Below are 14,494 nucleotides of genomic sequence, written 5' to 3'. Positions count from 1 at the left end.
ACTTACAGAGCAAGTGCTTTGAGAATACTGCACTTGCCCGTCTAAGTTGCGGAGGCGTAACGTAAATAGGATACGTTATGCCCGCACAAAGATACAGCGATCTACGAGAATCTGGGCCTATATTGTCAAAAGTATTGGGACACCTGCCTTTACACGCACATGAACTTTAATGAGTTGAGTTGAGAGGTATCCTGATATATAGCGCGGTCTTATCCCGAAGGGTCCCGACATCCCAATCTTATGCCACGTACACACAACCCTTTTTAATGTCATGGAAAAAAACGTTTTTCTCGATGTGATTCTTGGCAAGCCTGCCTTGCATACACATAGGGTTGCCACCTGTTCGGGATTCACCCGAACAGTCCAGGTTTTGACCCATGTGTCCGGGTTTCAGGCAGACTGAAACCCGGACACATTATCCTGACTGGCCTGTGGCTTCCCAAGTAACCAAAATAGTCACACTGTCGGCGGTTATCTGGGGGCAGGTTCAGCATCACTGGGGGGCAGGGTGATGATGTCAGCAAGAGCAATTTGGCCACACCCACTGTTCGCTACGGCATGCTATGCACACCACATTATTACTCTACTTGGGGCACCCAAAGGTGTCCCAGGCCGCTAAAGTGTTCGGGTTTGGCTTGAAGAAAAGGTGGCAACCCTACATACACACGATCGTAAAAAAAAAAAAAAAAAATGCTCAAGATAATCGCGGTGACGTGCAACATATACAAGGTCACTATAAAGGGGAAGTTCCATTCGGATGGTGCCACCCTTTGGGCGACTTTTGCTGATTTCGTGTCAGCAAAAGTTTGGTGAGAGACGATTTGCGCTTTTCAGTCTGTTACAGCGTGACGAATGTGCTTTCTCAATTAAAAACGCTAGTTTTACCAGAACGGGTGCTCCCGTCTCATAAGCGTTTTTTTCCCGTCGTTAAAGCCTACACATGACCGTTTTTCACAACGTGAAACGACGAGAAAAAAATAGTGCATGTTCTAAATTTTTAATGCCCATTTTTCACGTCGAGAAAAATGCTCTGGAGCCCACACACAATTTTTTTTAATGACCAATTAAAAAAATTGCATTTTTCTCGTCATGAAAAACGGTCGTGTGTATGCGCCATTATATTCCGTAGGGTTCAATATTGAGTTGGCCCACCCTTTGCAGCTATAACAGCCTCAACTCTTCTGGGAAGGCTGTCCACAAGGTTTAGGAGTGTGTCTATGGGAATGTTTGACCATTCTTCCAGAAGGACATTTGTGAGTTCAGGCACTGATGTTGGATGAGAAGGCCTGGCTCACAGTCTCCGCTCTAATTCATCCCAAAGGTGTTCTATCGGGTTGAGGTCAGGACTCTGAGCATACCTCCCAACTTTCTGAGATGGGAATGAGGCACACCTATTAGCAAACGTAAGTAGGCATTAGACACCCCCCCCCCCCCTGGAAAAGTTGGCTGCTCAGTCTAAACAGCCCGGGCCTATTTTTTGTCCCAGGCCGGGCCTGCTCTGGGGTGTGGTGGTTGAAGCTACGCACCAATAGGTAGATTCAGTAAGAGTTAGGCCGGCTTATCAGTAGATAAGTCGACCTAACTCAGAATCTACGCCGACTTATGTTTAAGCGTATGCTCAAACAGAGATACGCTTGAACATATCTAAGATACGACGGCTTGCGCCTTCCTATCTTAGATTGCAATATTTTGTATGGCCGCTAGGTGGCGCTTCCATTGCGGTCGGCGTAGAATATGTAAATGAGGAGATACGCCGATTCACAAACGTACGCCCGGCCGACGCAGTACTTTTACGCCATTTACGTAAGAGATAGGCCGCGTAAAGTTAGAGCTAGGCTCTATTGGAATAGTAATGTCAAGTATGGCCGCCGTTCCGTGTCGAAATTCGAATTTTTTACGTCGTTTGCGTAAGTCGTCCGTGAATCAGGATTTACGTTGTTTACGTCCACGTCAAAATCAATAGGCCCGTGCGGCGTACTTAGCCACAATGCACACTGGGAAACGTAGGCGCCCGGCGCATGCGCAGTAAAAGAAAACGTAAAAAACGTGAGGTCAAGCGCCATTGACATAAAACACGCCCCCCTCAAACACATTTGAATTAGGCGCCCTTACGCCCGCCGATTTAAGCTACGCCGACGTAACTTAGCAGGCAAGTACATTGTGAATCATGTACTTGCCTCGCTAACTTACGGCGGCGTAGTGTAAACACGATACGCTACGCCGCCGCAAAGTTAGGACGCCCTTTGTGAATCTAGCTATTTGTCCCTTTGGTGGATCCTGTAGCTCAGGCCTCCTGCTGGACAGGTGCCAAAGGCTCCCAGGATGGCTCAGGAAAGCCTAGCTGATGCTGAAAGTGTGTGAGGCTTCAGCTGCTGCTCTCTCTTTCTCTCTCCTCCTCTGACTCCTTCCTTCTGCCCAGGGGAAGAGCCCCTTAACACAGGGGGCCCCTCTGGGCGACAGGGCCCTGGACTCTGCTCCTCACAAGACCAGGCTCAAGAATACTTATAGCCTGCCACTCCACCTTCTGGGTCCTTAGCCAGGGATTGGAGGAGATTCCATAAATATTCAGGTCTCATTTTCTGCCCCTCTGGAGAATTCTAGGACTTAGAGGGCGGCCTCTAAGTCCTAGAACTCTCCAGCAGTTCTAGAAGCCAGGGGGAGGCAACAGAGAAGAACCCCTGAAACTCTTCCAGACTAACCCTAAACAAATTACCCCCGGCTCTCTGTCTACAGTGGAGCCCAACTAAATGTTCCTACAATGTACACAGAGGGTGCTATAATTATGGCCAGTGTCAGGCAAAGTGAAAAACATTGATTATCTTGTAACAGTGAGGGAAGAGCAGCGCCATCTAAGTGCAGCAGAACGGTTGTTATTGGACAATATCAGACAGCAACTTACAGTGTAGGAAACATCTCAGCGCTTATGTAAATATGAAAGGATCATCTGCTCTGAGGGAGGTCGCCGTGCGGTGGATGGAAGTGCAGCCTATGGTCCTGGCTGCGTTGTTTTCTGAAGGCATGGGGGCACTGGGAAGTGGCCGATAAAGTCACATCCGGGTACAAGGGGTGAGCGGTTGGTGCTTTTGTTTCAGCATTGCGGACTGGTATTTCCACTCACAGATTACAGCGCTGTGATCACTGTTAGCCTGGATTATTATTAGCAGCAGATCAACCATGTCTCTAGTTCGCCAATATTGTTTGCAATTATCGTGTAACAATACACCACAAGGTGGTCCCCAGATCCTGCTCTTTAATAACTAAGGGGCGGGGCCACCTTTTTTAGTTACTAGGCATGGAAGAGGAGGGAGGGACTGGGCTGTCATTTAGGATCTGTACACACGCCCACATGTGTGATGTCAATATCACGTGACCTGAAAAGCTCAGCTCAACAAGGAAATATTCTCTCCAGCAATAGAGACCAAACTGAGCATGTGCAGGGGGACCACTTTTACTCTGTCTTATCTGGCCTTGCCTGGAGAGACCCTGTGGAGGGGGAGGATCTGTGCATAGACGATCAAAGAGCCTTTTTACACAATACAGTTCCACAGTGAGTATAACAAGCATGCCAGTCTGCATATACAGTGGCTTAAAAAAGTATTCATACCCCTTGAAATTGTCCACATTTTGTCATGTTGCAACCAAAAACACACATTTATTTTATTGGAATTTTATGTGATAGACCAACACAAAGTGGCACATAATTGTGAAGTGGAAAGAAAATGATAAATGTATTATTTTTTACAAAAAAATATCTGAAAAGTGTGACATGCATTTGTATTCAGCCCCTCTGAGTCAATACTTTGTAGAACTGCCTTTCGCTGCAAGTCTTTTTGGGGATGTCTCTACCAGCTTTGTACATCTAGAGAGGGACATTTTTGCCAATTCTTCTATGCAAAATTGCTCAAGCTCTGTCAGGATGGATGGAGAGCGTCTGTGAACAGCAATTTTCAAGTCTTGCCACAGATTCTCAATTGGGTTTAGGTCTGGACTTTGACTGGGCCATGCTAACACATGAATATGCTTTGATCTAAACCATTCCATTGTAGCTCTGGCTGCATGTTTAGGGTCGTTGTCCTGCTGGAAGGTGAACTTCCGCCCCAGTCTCAAGTCTTTTGCAGACTCAAACAGGTTTTCTTCTAAGATTGCCCTGTATTTGGCTTCAGCCAATTTCTTAACCACTTCCCGCCTGGTCAATAGTATATTGATGTCCGGGAAGTGGTTGTGTTATCCTGACTGGACATCTATTGACGTCCAGCAGGATAACATGCTAGCGTGCACCGATCGGTGATGTGGGGTGTTAGTCTGACACCCTGTATCTCCGATCTCGGTGGAGGCTCTTTACCACGTGATCAGCCATGTCCAATCACGACTGATCATGATGTAAACAGGAAGAGCTGTTGATCGTCTCTTCCTCACTCGCATCTGACAGACGTGAGTAGAGAGCCGATCGGCGGCTCTCCTGACAGGGGGGGGGGGGGTTCGTGCTGATTGTTTACCAGTGCAGCCCCCCCTTTGGATGCCCACACTGGACCACCAGGGAAGCCGCCAGGACCACCAGCAAAGGGGGCAACAATAAAAAAAAATTGTACAATAGATGCCAATCAGTGCCCACAAATGGGCACTGAATAGCAACATGGGCACTGACTGGCACAAATTAGTAAATAAACAGTGATGCCCAGCAATGCCATCAGTGCCACCCCTCAGTGTCCATTGCCCATCAGTGCCGCCTATGAGTGCCCATCAGTGCCGCCTATGAGTGCCCATCAGTGCCACCTCATCGGTGCCCATAATTGAAGAAGAAAACTTACTTATTTACAAAAAAAATTAACAAAAAAATACAAACTTTATTTTTTTCAAAATTTTCGGTCATTTTTTTAGTTGTTGCGCAAAAAATAAAAATCGCAGAGGCGATCAAATACAACCAAAATAAAGCTCTATTTGTGGGAACAAAATTATAAAAAAATTGTTTGGGTACAGTGTAGCATGACCGCGCAATTGTCATTCAAAGTGCGACAGCGATGAAAGCTGAAAATTGGCTTGGGCAGGAAGGTGCGTAAGTGCCTGGTATAGAAGTGGTTAAGCAATGAGCAATTAATAACGGTTGCCAGTGATTTCTAAGAGCTTCCCAATTTACTAAAACGCAGGAAAATTTGGAAATGTTACATTTTTTTTAAATGCACTGCACTGTAGTACTGAAATGGGAACAGACACTATGGGGTATATTCAGAGCTTTTTTTCTCAGAAAATAGGTGCAGGAACTCAACCACGATCCCGTTCAGATTTCACAAACAGTACAAGGGTCTTAAATACGAGGATTGCATTACATACAGAGTGCCGAGTTCAGGGGGGCTACACACAGTGCAGAGCTGTCACTTGTAAACACAGAAACCAGACTTCTGTGTTTACAAGTGATTGTGGTGAGCAGGCCCAAAGGGTTTGGAGCCAGAGGTGGTGGAACTGAGTTCCCCCTGAAAAAAAGCCCTGGCGTATATTTATTAAATGTTTGCATAGCAATTCGCCCAGTGAAAGTGCATATACATGTGTTCTGTGACTGCAGTAAAAAAAACAATTGTTATAAGTCTATTTTCTGTGCAGGTTGAATGTTTTTCACTGTTTTGAAAAGGAAAATACCACATTTGGTCATTTGATGGTGCTATGATACCTAGCGCCTACTAGTGGCCAAATGGAGCTTTTAAATTGCTTCCCTTTTCTTTTTTTCCCTGACCTGCAAAGTAAAGTCATAGGCCCGGATTCAGATAGATTCGTCTATCAATCTGCGGGCGGAACGTATCTCAGATACGTTACGCCGCTGTAACTTCGGGCACAAGTTCCATATGCAGAAAGAACTTGCGCCCTTAGTTACGGCGGCGTAACGTATGTGTGGCGGCGTAAGCCCGCCTAATTCAAATGGGGATGTTGTGGGCGTGTTTTACCTAAATTTAAGATGACCCCGCGTATTTTACGTTTTTTGTGAACGCCGCATGCGCCGTCCGTGAAATATCCCAGTGTGCATTGCTCCAAAGTACGTCGCAAGGACGTATTGGATTCGACGTGAACATAAATGACGTCCAGCCCTATTCGCAAACGACGTAAAATTTTCAAAACTCGGCGCGGGAACGACGTCCATACTTAACATTAGCTACGCCTCATATAGCAGCGGTAACTATAAGCCGAAAAAAGCCTAACGTAAACAACGTAAAAAAATGCGCCGGCGGGAAGTACGTTTCTGAATCGGCGTAAATACCTAATTAGCATATTCCTCGCGTAACTATACGGAAGCGCCACCTAGCGGCCAGCGTAAATATGCAGCCTAAGATACGACAGTGTAAGACACTTACGCCGGTCGGATCTTAGGGAAATCTATGCGTAACTGATTCTCTGAATCAGGCGCATAGATACGACGGCGTATCTGGAGATACGGTGTTGTATCTCCTATCTGAATCCGGCCCATAATGTGCTAATATGCATCGCATACTAACACATTATTTGAAACTTACCTGCAAACGAAGCCCTCGTTGTCACCGCTGGAGGCCACGCCCATCTTTCTTCCGGAACCGTGGACTACGGCTCTGTGACTGGCCGGAGCCGCATGCGCGCGGGAGCCACCGGTTAGGGCATGAGGCTCTGAAAAAATTCCTTCAGAGCGCATTCGCCAAAGATGTTATCAGCTGCATATGCAGTAAATATCTCCTAAACTGCACACGTTTAGGGGATACAGTATTTAAAGTACCTATCAGTAAGCTTTATTATAGGCTTACCGATAGGTACAATCGATGGAAGTTTAATTCCACTTTAAATCAATGAAAAACATTCATCCAGCGCAGGAAATAGCCTAATACTTTGCCCTTCACACAGAACGAATGTATATGGCCTCGTGGAGCAAATATTTAAAATAAACACACTGCTTTCTGTATTATGATGAACTATGACACATGAATTATAGCTCTCCTTAATGCTTACATTAAAACATTTTAGTGGGATACTTTGTGGCATTTGTGTAGTAATGACTTTCTTCTGGTGGCTCGACCGTGCAGCCCATCTTTCCTCAAGTGTCTCTTTATTGTGCATCTTGAAACAACCACACCACATGTTTTCAGAGAGTCCTGTATTTCACCTGAAGTTATTTGTGGGTTTTTCTTTGCATCCCGAACGATTTTTCTGGCAGTGGTGGCTGAATATTTAGATGGTCTACCTGACTATGGTTTGGTTTCAACAGAACCCCTCATTTTCCACTTCTTTATTAGAGTTTGAACACTGCTGATTGGCATTCTCAATTCCTTAGATATCTTTTTATATCCCTTTCCTGTGTTATACAGTTCAACTACCTTTTCCCACAGATTCTTTTTCTTTCCCCATGACCCAGAAACGTCAGTGCAACACTGGATGAAAGATGCAAGGGTCTGTCAGGAGTCCAGAAACGCATTGACAAGCAAAAAGATACAGTGCCTTGCGAAAGTATTCGGCCCCCTTGAACTTTGCGACCTTTTGCCACATTTCAGGCTTCAAACATAAAGATATAAAACTGTAATTTTTTTTTGAAGATCAACAAGTGGGACACAATCATGAAGTGGAACGAAATTTATTGGGTATTTCAAACTTTTTTAATTAAAAACTGAAAAATTGGGCGTGCAAAATTATTCAGCCCCCTTAAGTTAACACTTTGTAGCGCCACCTTTTGCTGCGATTACAGCTGTAAGTCGCTTGGGGTATGTCTCTATCAGTTTTGTACATCGAGAGACTGACATTTTTGCCCATTCCTCCTTGCAAAACAGCTCAAGCTCAGTGAGGTTGGATGGAGAGCGTTTGTGAACAGCAGTTTTTACTTCGTTCCACAGATTCTCGATTGGATTCAGGTCTGGACTTTGACTTGGCCATTCTAACACCTGGATATGTTTATATGTGAACCATTCCATTGTAGATTTTGCTTTATGTTTTGGATCATTGTCTTGTTGGAAGACAAATCTCCGTCCCAGTCTCAGGTCTTTTGCAGACTCCATCAGGTTTTCTTCGAGAATGGTCCTGTATTTGGCTCCATCCATCTTCCCATCAATTTTAACCATCTTCCCTGTCCCTGCTGAAGAAAAGCAGGCCCAAACCATGATGCTGCCACCAACATGTTTGACAGTGGGGATGGTGTGTTCAGGGTGATGAGCTGTGTTGCTTTTACGCCAAACATAACGTTTTGCGTTGTTGCCAAAAAGTTAGATTTTGGTTTCATCTGACCAGAGCACCTTCTTCCACATGTCTGGTGTGTCTCCCAGGTGGCTTGTGGCAAACTTTAAATGACACTTTTTATGGATATCTTTAAGAAATGGCTTTCTTCTTGCCACTCTTCCATAAAGGCCAGATTTGTGCAGTATACGACTGATTGTTGTTCTATGGACAGAGTCTCCCACCTCAGCTGTAGATCTCTGCAGTTCATCCAGAGTGATCATGGGCCTCTTGGCTGCATCTCTGATCAGTCTTCTCCTTGTATGAGCTGAAAGTTTAGAGGGACGGCCAGGTCTTCGTAGATTTGCAGTGGTCTGATACTTTTTCCACCATTTCAATATTATCGCTTGCACAGTGCTCCTTGGGATGTTTAAAGCTTGGGAAATCTTTTTGTATCCAAATCCGGCTTTAAACTTCTCCACAACAGTATCTCGGACCTGCCTGGTGTGTTCCTTGTTCTTCATGATGCTCTCTGCGCTTTAAACGGACCTCTGAGACTATCACAGTGCAGGTGCATTTATACGGAGACTTGATTACACACAGGTGGATTCTATTTATCATCATTGGTCATTTAGGTCAACATTGGATCATTCAGAGATCCTCACTGAACTTCTGGAGAGAGTTTGCTGCACTGAAAGTAAAGGGGCTGAATAATTTTGCACGTCCAATTTTTCAGTTTTTTATTTGTTTAAAAAGTTTGAAATATCCAATAAATTTCATTCCACTTCATGATTGTGTCCCACTTGTTGATGATTCTTCAAAAAAAAATTAGTTTTATATCTTTATGTTCGAAGCCTGAAATGTGGCAAAAGGTCGCAAAGTTCAAGGGGGCCGAATACTTTCGCAAGGCACTGTAACAGGGGTGTGTGTGCTACCTCTATTTTATCTGACAGAGCATCTAGATTTTTCTATACCGCCGATTGAGAGCATACAGCACTGATGGGGAGTAAAGAGCTGAGTGGAAGCATTTATCTGGGTTTTACCCCCCATTAGGGGAATGCTTACTTAGACCCACTGGTGAAACAGGGGTCTAAGGTGAGTGGCCATCCATTCACTGGTGGAGAAATATTTATGGGCAAACATTTTTTTTCAACACAGAGGTGGTAGTTCACAGTATTTTGTTTTATTAACAGCACAATGAACTGTTGAGTCACAACACGTGCCCGTTTTCTTTTTATTTCTTTGTTTGGACTGACCTTCAATGTTTTATCTGATTGTAGTAATTTGCTGTTTAAGACATATTGTTGCACAGTTCTGTACATATATTCACTTTAATGTTTAATTGTTGCTAGTTGCGTTGCACTATACATATTGTTTATATTGACGTGAGTGAGAACAGTTGAGTGATAAGCAGCAACTGGAGTACTGTATTGCACATATAGTCACTTGGATTTTATATATAATTTTTGAGACAATATTACTTATTTTATTTGAGCTGATTAAGGTAAAGGTTTATAAAAAAAATTATATATAATCAATCAGTCCAGTGCAAGATCAAAATATATATATATATATTGATGAAGTCCAATTCATGCTGTGTCCAGCCTACACCTTTTAGAAAGCCTGGGAGGCGCAACATGTAAGGTGGGCAATGACTGTATCATGCTAGGAGGAGCTGAGGATGTTGTGTCTCGATACTATACTGACATGCTGCTTTGATACTGCTGAAATGTGAGTCTGTTGCATGCGCTGTGAAAAAAACCTACCTCCGTGCCGTTTCTTCACTCATATGTGCCGTGACTGATGGCTCCTGTGCGCATGCACGGGAGTGACGCCAGGTGGCTCCGCCAGTCACAGAGCCAGAGTCCACGGCACCAGAACCAGTTAAGGTCACCTACATGGGGAGTTGCCATTACTGACTTGTTCTTGAATGCTTATGCTCCAGGAGTTATTTTGATTATTTATTTATTTTTGTAAGTCAATAATCCTGAATAAGTATATCCATATGAGGTGCCCCAATCCTAACAGAATTCTAAAGTGCTGGCATTGTTTTAGAAAAGCAGTGCAGTGGTGATCACTTTTCTCAGTCCAAATTCAAAATAGCTTCAGCATCTGCAGGGGGTCCAGGTGGGGTGATGAAGTTGATTGTTGTCAGTGACACTCCAGATCCATTGGATATTCACCCAAGTTTCCAGTCTTGCTAAATAGTGCTCTGAAGCACAATGTAACCAAAAAGCTTCTTCATTGTGGTTACATGGGAAATCCCAGTGATGGTAAATATGTTTCAACACTCCCTCTGAAACAATGGTCATCTGCTACATGTGGAAAAGAGCTGTCAATACTACATTGTCTGTTGCTGCAGAAGGCCTAATGAACACATTGGATGCTGTAGATTGGATGCAAATTAGCAGCCCCGTTTACTTACCTGACCCCTCGAAAGTCCCGCTCCGTAAACACGCTTGCTTCTCGGGTCATTTATTGGTTGATTGAAAGCCATTGGCTGGCGCTGCTGTCAATCACATCCAATGACACGGCGCGCCGGGTCGAGTGATACAGTGAGTGGCTATGGCTGCTAGCTGTATCACAGGAGCGTGCCCACAATAACTCATCACCATGCAAGCTCGCATGAAGGTGATGAGTTCTTGCGAGGGAGAGCTGAGACAGCCGCTGACTGGAGGTAAGTAAAACATGTTTGTTATTTAAAAAAAATAAAAAAAAAAAAAAAATCCTTTACATACCCTTTAAGTGCATCACTTCATGTCCAAAAAAAAAAATCTAACTCTTAAATCCTGCAACATAGCTTGTGTCAAATTTACACCTGTCAGTCGTAGTGCATTGTGGTAACAGATAAAATTTCATTAATATTCAGAGCTACCATGCAATGTAATGCGCTGCATCCAAGGATAATATATATATATATATATATATAAAGCATATTTTCAAATTTTTGTCCATTTTGGTGCATTGAATAGACTGTCTTAACACACTGTGGCATTATAATACAGTGCCCCAAAGCAGATATGATTGAATGGACCCTGTCCTTGACAATTAGGTTTTGAGGGAAATTTGGCCAGAAGATGTGCCTTAAAGCAGAACTTTACACTGCACTTTTTTTTTTTTTTAGGCCTTACATACCTGGTGGTCAGTGTTAATTTTGACAGCAAATTTCAATTTAGTCTTGGGACTAAAATGGCATTTAGTCCCATTTTAGTCGAATTTAGTCAACTAAATCTCAAGGTCGTTTTCGTCAACTAAAACAAATTTTATTCATATAAAATCTAATGGGTGTAGTTAAATTGTAATGCATTATTTAAGCATTTCTACAAATTCCAAACTCATTATATACTGCTGGAGCAAAAAATCTAATATGTTATTATTTATGGTACTGAGGTATGAATGAACATGCACAACAGACCAGTGCTAATTTTGACATCAAATTTCAACTTAGTTTTAGTTGTATTTTAGTCATCTCAATTTAACTAAAATGGTATTAAGTTAGTCGACTAAAATGTTTTAGTCAACGAATGTAACATTGCTGGTGGGGGGTTCTGCTAACTTTTGATATTCACCCACCCAGTTGGTCCAACTGAGCGCTTCTTCCCTTCTGGCAGTGCTCACACCCATGCCGCCATGTTTCCCCAGTGGCATCATCGCTAGGCTGCCTGGTATTACGGGCTCAGCTTCCACACCACCCTATGAGGCACTGACAGGCCTCCCCCTTCTTTCCTCCAAAAAAAAAAAGCTTTGCCTCTTGGGATATGTGATGTACCTATCCCAGGCGGCACAGCGTGCAGCATTGTGCATCATTCACCAGCAACTGACGTGCATGGGGAGGCAGGGCGGACGTTTTATTTAAAAAGGTCAACAAAAACGAGAAAAAATAAACCCTATTCCTGCAGACAACGGGAAGAAAGGTGGAGAGACAGGATCATGCTCGGGAGACTGAAGGTTCACTTTAAAGCACTACCTGTCAGAATCATCAAAAATCTGAAGATTCCTGGTGCCACAACTCACAAGTCTTAATTGCCAATGAAAATTTTGGCTGGATATACACGGCGCAATTTTTTTTCCTGCAACAACGGGTTGCAGAAAATAAATTTGTACAATTTCTCCATCGACACAGACAGTGATGACAGGGGAATCCCTACTGCCGAGCAATTGTCTGCTAAGCCACCACCCGCCTGGAGAAGAGGGTGATTTTTCACTAGCGGCTATAGCAGCTGCGGCATTTTCCTACTATTATCGCTAGCAATCACCATACACGCTAGCAGTCATCGATGTCTTCCCCTGCCGGGAGCAGACAACGGTCTGTGTTGACGGAAATAAATTTGCTCCATGTATGGCCAGCCTTAGACTACAGCAAAGAAAGGCTTTGCAATTGAAGTGGTTAAAGAGACACTGAGCTGAAACAAAGGTGAGGCGCTCAAAATTCACTGGCTGCATACTTAATCCTGATGAGTAACTCACTTAGTAGTGATAGGAGGATGCTGAGTCTTCAAAAACAGGGCAGCCAGGGATTGGATTTCCTGTGCTCTGTATACAAGGAGGATTCATGTTCTTGTAACGCATCAGAAATTCAGAGCTAAAAAATACATTGTCATATCAAACACAAAAAAGGAGGAGCAAACTAGATTTCTAGTATATCAATAAACAACTGAATTTAGAAAAGTTTGAGGGGGGAGAGAAACCAAACAGGTACATCACTCTCCTTAAAGAGGGGATTCACCCTATAAAAACATTTTTTTTTCCTAGCATTAAATTAAGCATGCCTTTATTTTTTTTTGCCCCGTACTCTCTGTGCAATCCTATAGTGAAGATTCCAACTCCCTGCGGGGAATGGGCGTTCTATCCAGAGGGAAGATGATTGACTGCCGGCTCTGGCACGTCACGCTTCTCCAGAAATAGCCGAAATAAGACTTGGCTCTTCACGGCGTCTGTGCGCAGGCGCCGTGAAGAGCCGAGACCTACTCCGGCTATCTTCGGGGAGCGTGACGCGCCATAGCCGGCCGTCAATCATCTTCCCTCTGGATAGGAACGCCCATTCCCGCGGGGAGTCGGAATCTTCACTATAGGATTGCACAGTGAGTACGGGGCAAAAATAAATAAAGGCATACTGTAGCTCGCGCTACTATGCTTAATTTAATGCCAAAATGTTATTGTGGGTGAACCACCGCTTTAAAACAACCAGGGTCCAGTCTTGCATATGAACAGAAAGGTAAAAATGCAGGCTACAGGTTGCTACCATTCAGTCTTCTGGTTTGTCCAAGTACAGGATATTGTAGCTTTGTTGCAAACAAAAACGGTCACTCACCAAAGCCAGTTTCAGCCAATAACTGGCCATTTAACTCAATTGACAATGGCTGGCTAACAGACTAGCATTAGTGCATGTCATTTATAAAGAGACCCAGGCAAATGTACCATAGAAAAGTGAATACTGTACATCAGAGATATCCTGAACATAGAAAGGAGAGACCTTGTACATGAGCCAGATTTAATTAAAACCTTTTTTTACAAATTTTTCATCATTCAGTTGGTGTAGGTCTTTCAACATATCAGTGACAGGGCTCAGAGGATGGGTGACTTGTTTTAAACAAGGAATTGCCACTCCAGGTAGGTGCCAGGAAATTAAAACTCTCCTCGGGATGGGAACAGCAGGTGCAGGATAGGCATTTAGCGATGAGGCAAGGAAAAGTTCCAGACAGGAAGTATGAATAAACTACCACAGAGCTCACAGCACTTGGTAGTTCATTGAAAACTACAAGTAGGCTGCCAGAACTTTGTGGTTTTCCCCATTCAGGACTGTAAATGGGAGACAACCGAAACAGAGAAGATCCCTCAGTCTGCTTTCATAGGGTGGGAAAATCAGGGGCCAGTGCATTCATAACATGTTGCACCCTAAATTTGGAAAAGGTGAACTTATTTTTTTTTAACCATTTGGGCTCCCTCCAGTCATCTGCCCTTCATCTATCCATCAGCATACATGTGCTTCCATTGAGAAGATTTTTAGAGTTAGGACGGCAGTACACAGGGGGCCTGCAGCTTACGCATGTATTTGCAAATGGGTGCAACTGAACCCCTTGTTTTTAAACGCACTATTAGACAGGCTGATCGGTTGGCAAGTTGAGCTTAGTTATTTTGTTTGACATGTGTCCACCCTTCCAATGCTCCTTGCTGTGAAGACCAGTCATAGGTAGGGGCAGTGACAGTTTGTTTTTACTGTTTAACATTTAAAGCCTGCCACAACTGCTTGCATTTGCAGCACAGCCTTTACTTGAATGTGTTGCATTGGCAGCCGAATGTGTAGTATAGCTTTGGCACCCTGAAACCCCCCCCCCCACCCTCA

This window comes from Rana temporaria, chromosome 6 (assembly GCF_905171775.1).
Source record: "Rana temporaria chromosome 6, aRanTem1.1, whole genome shotgun sequence".
NCBI classification, from domain to species: domain Eukaryota; kingdom Metazoa; phylum Chordata; class Amphibia; order Anura; family Ranidae; genus Rana; species Rana temporaria.
Note: the sequence above shows the minus strand (reverse complement) of the source record.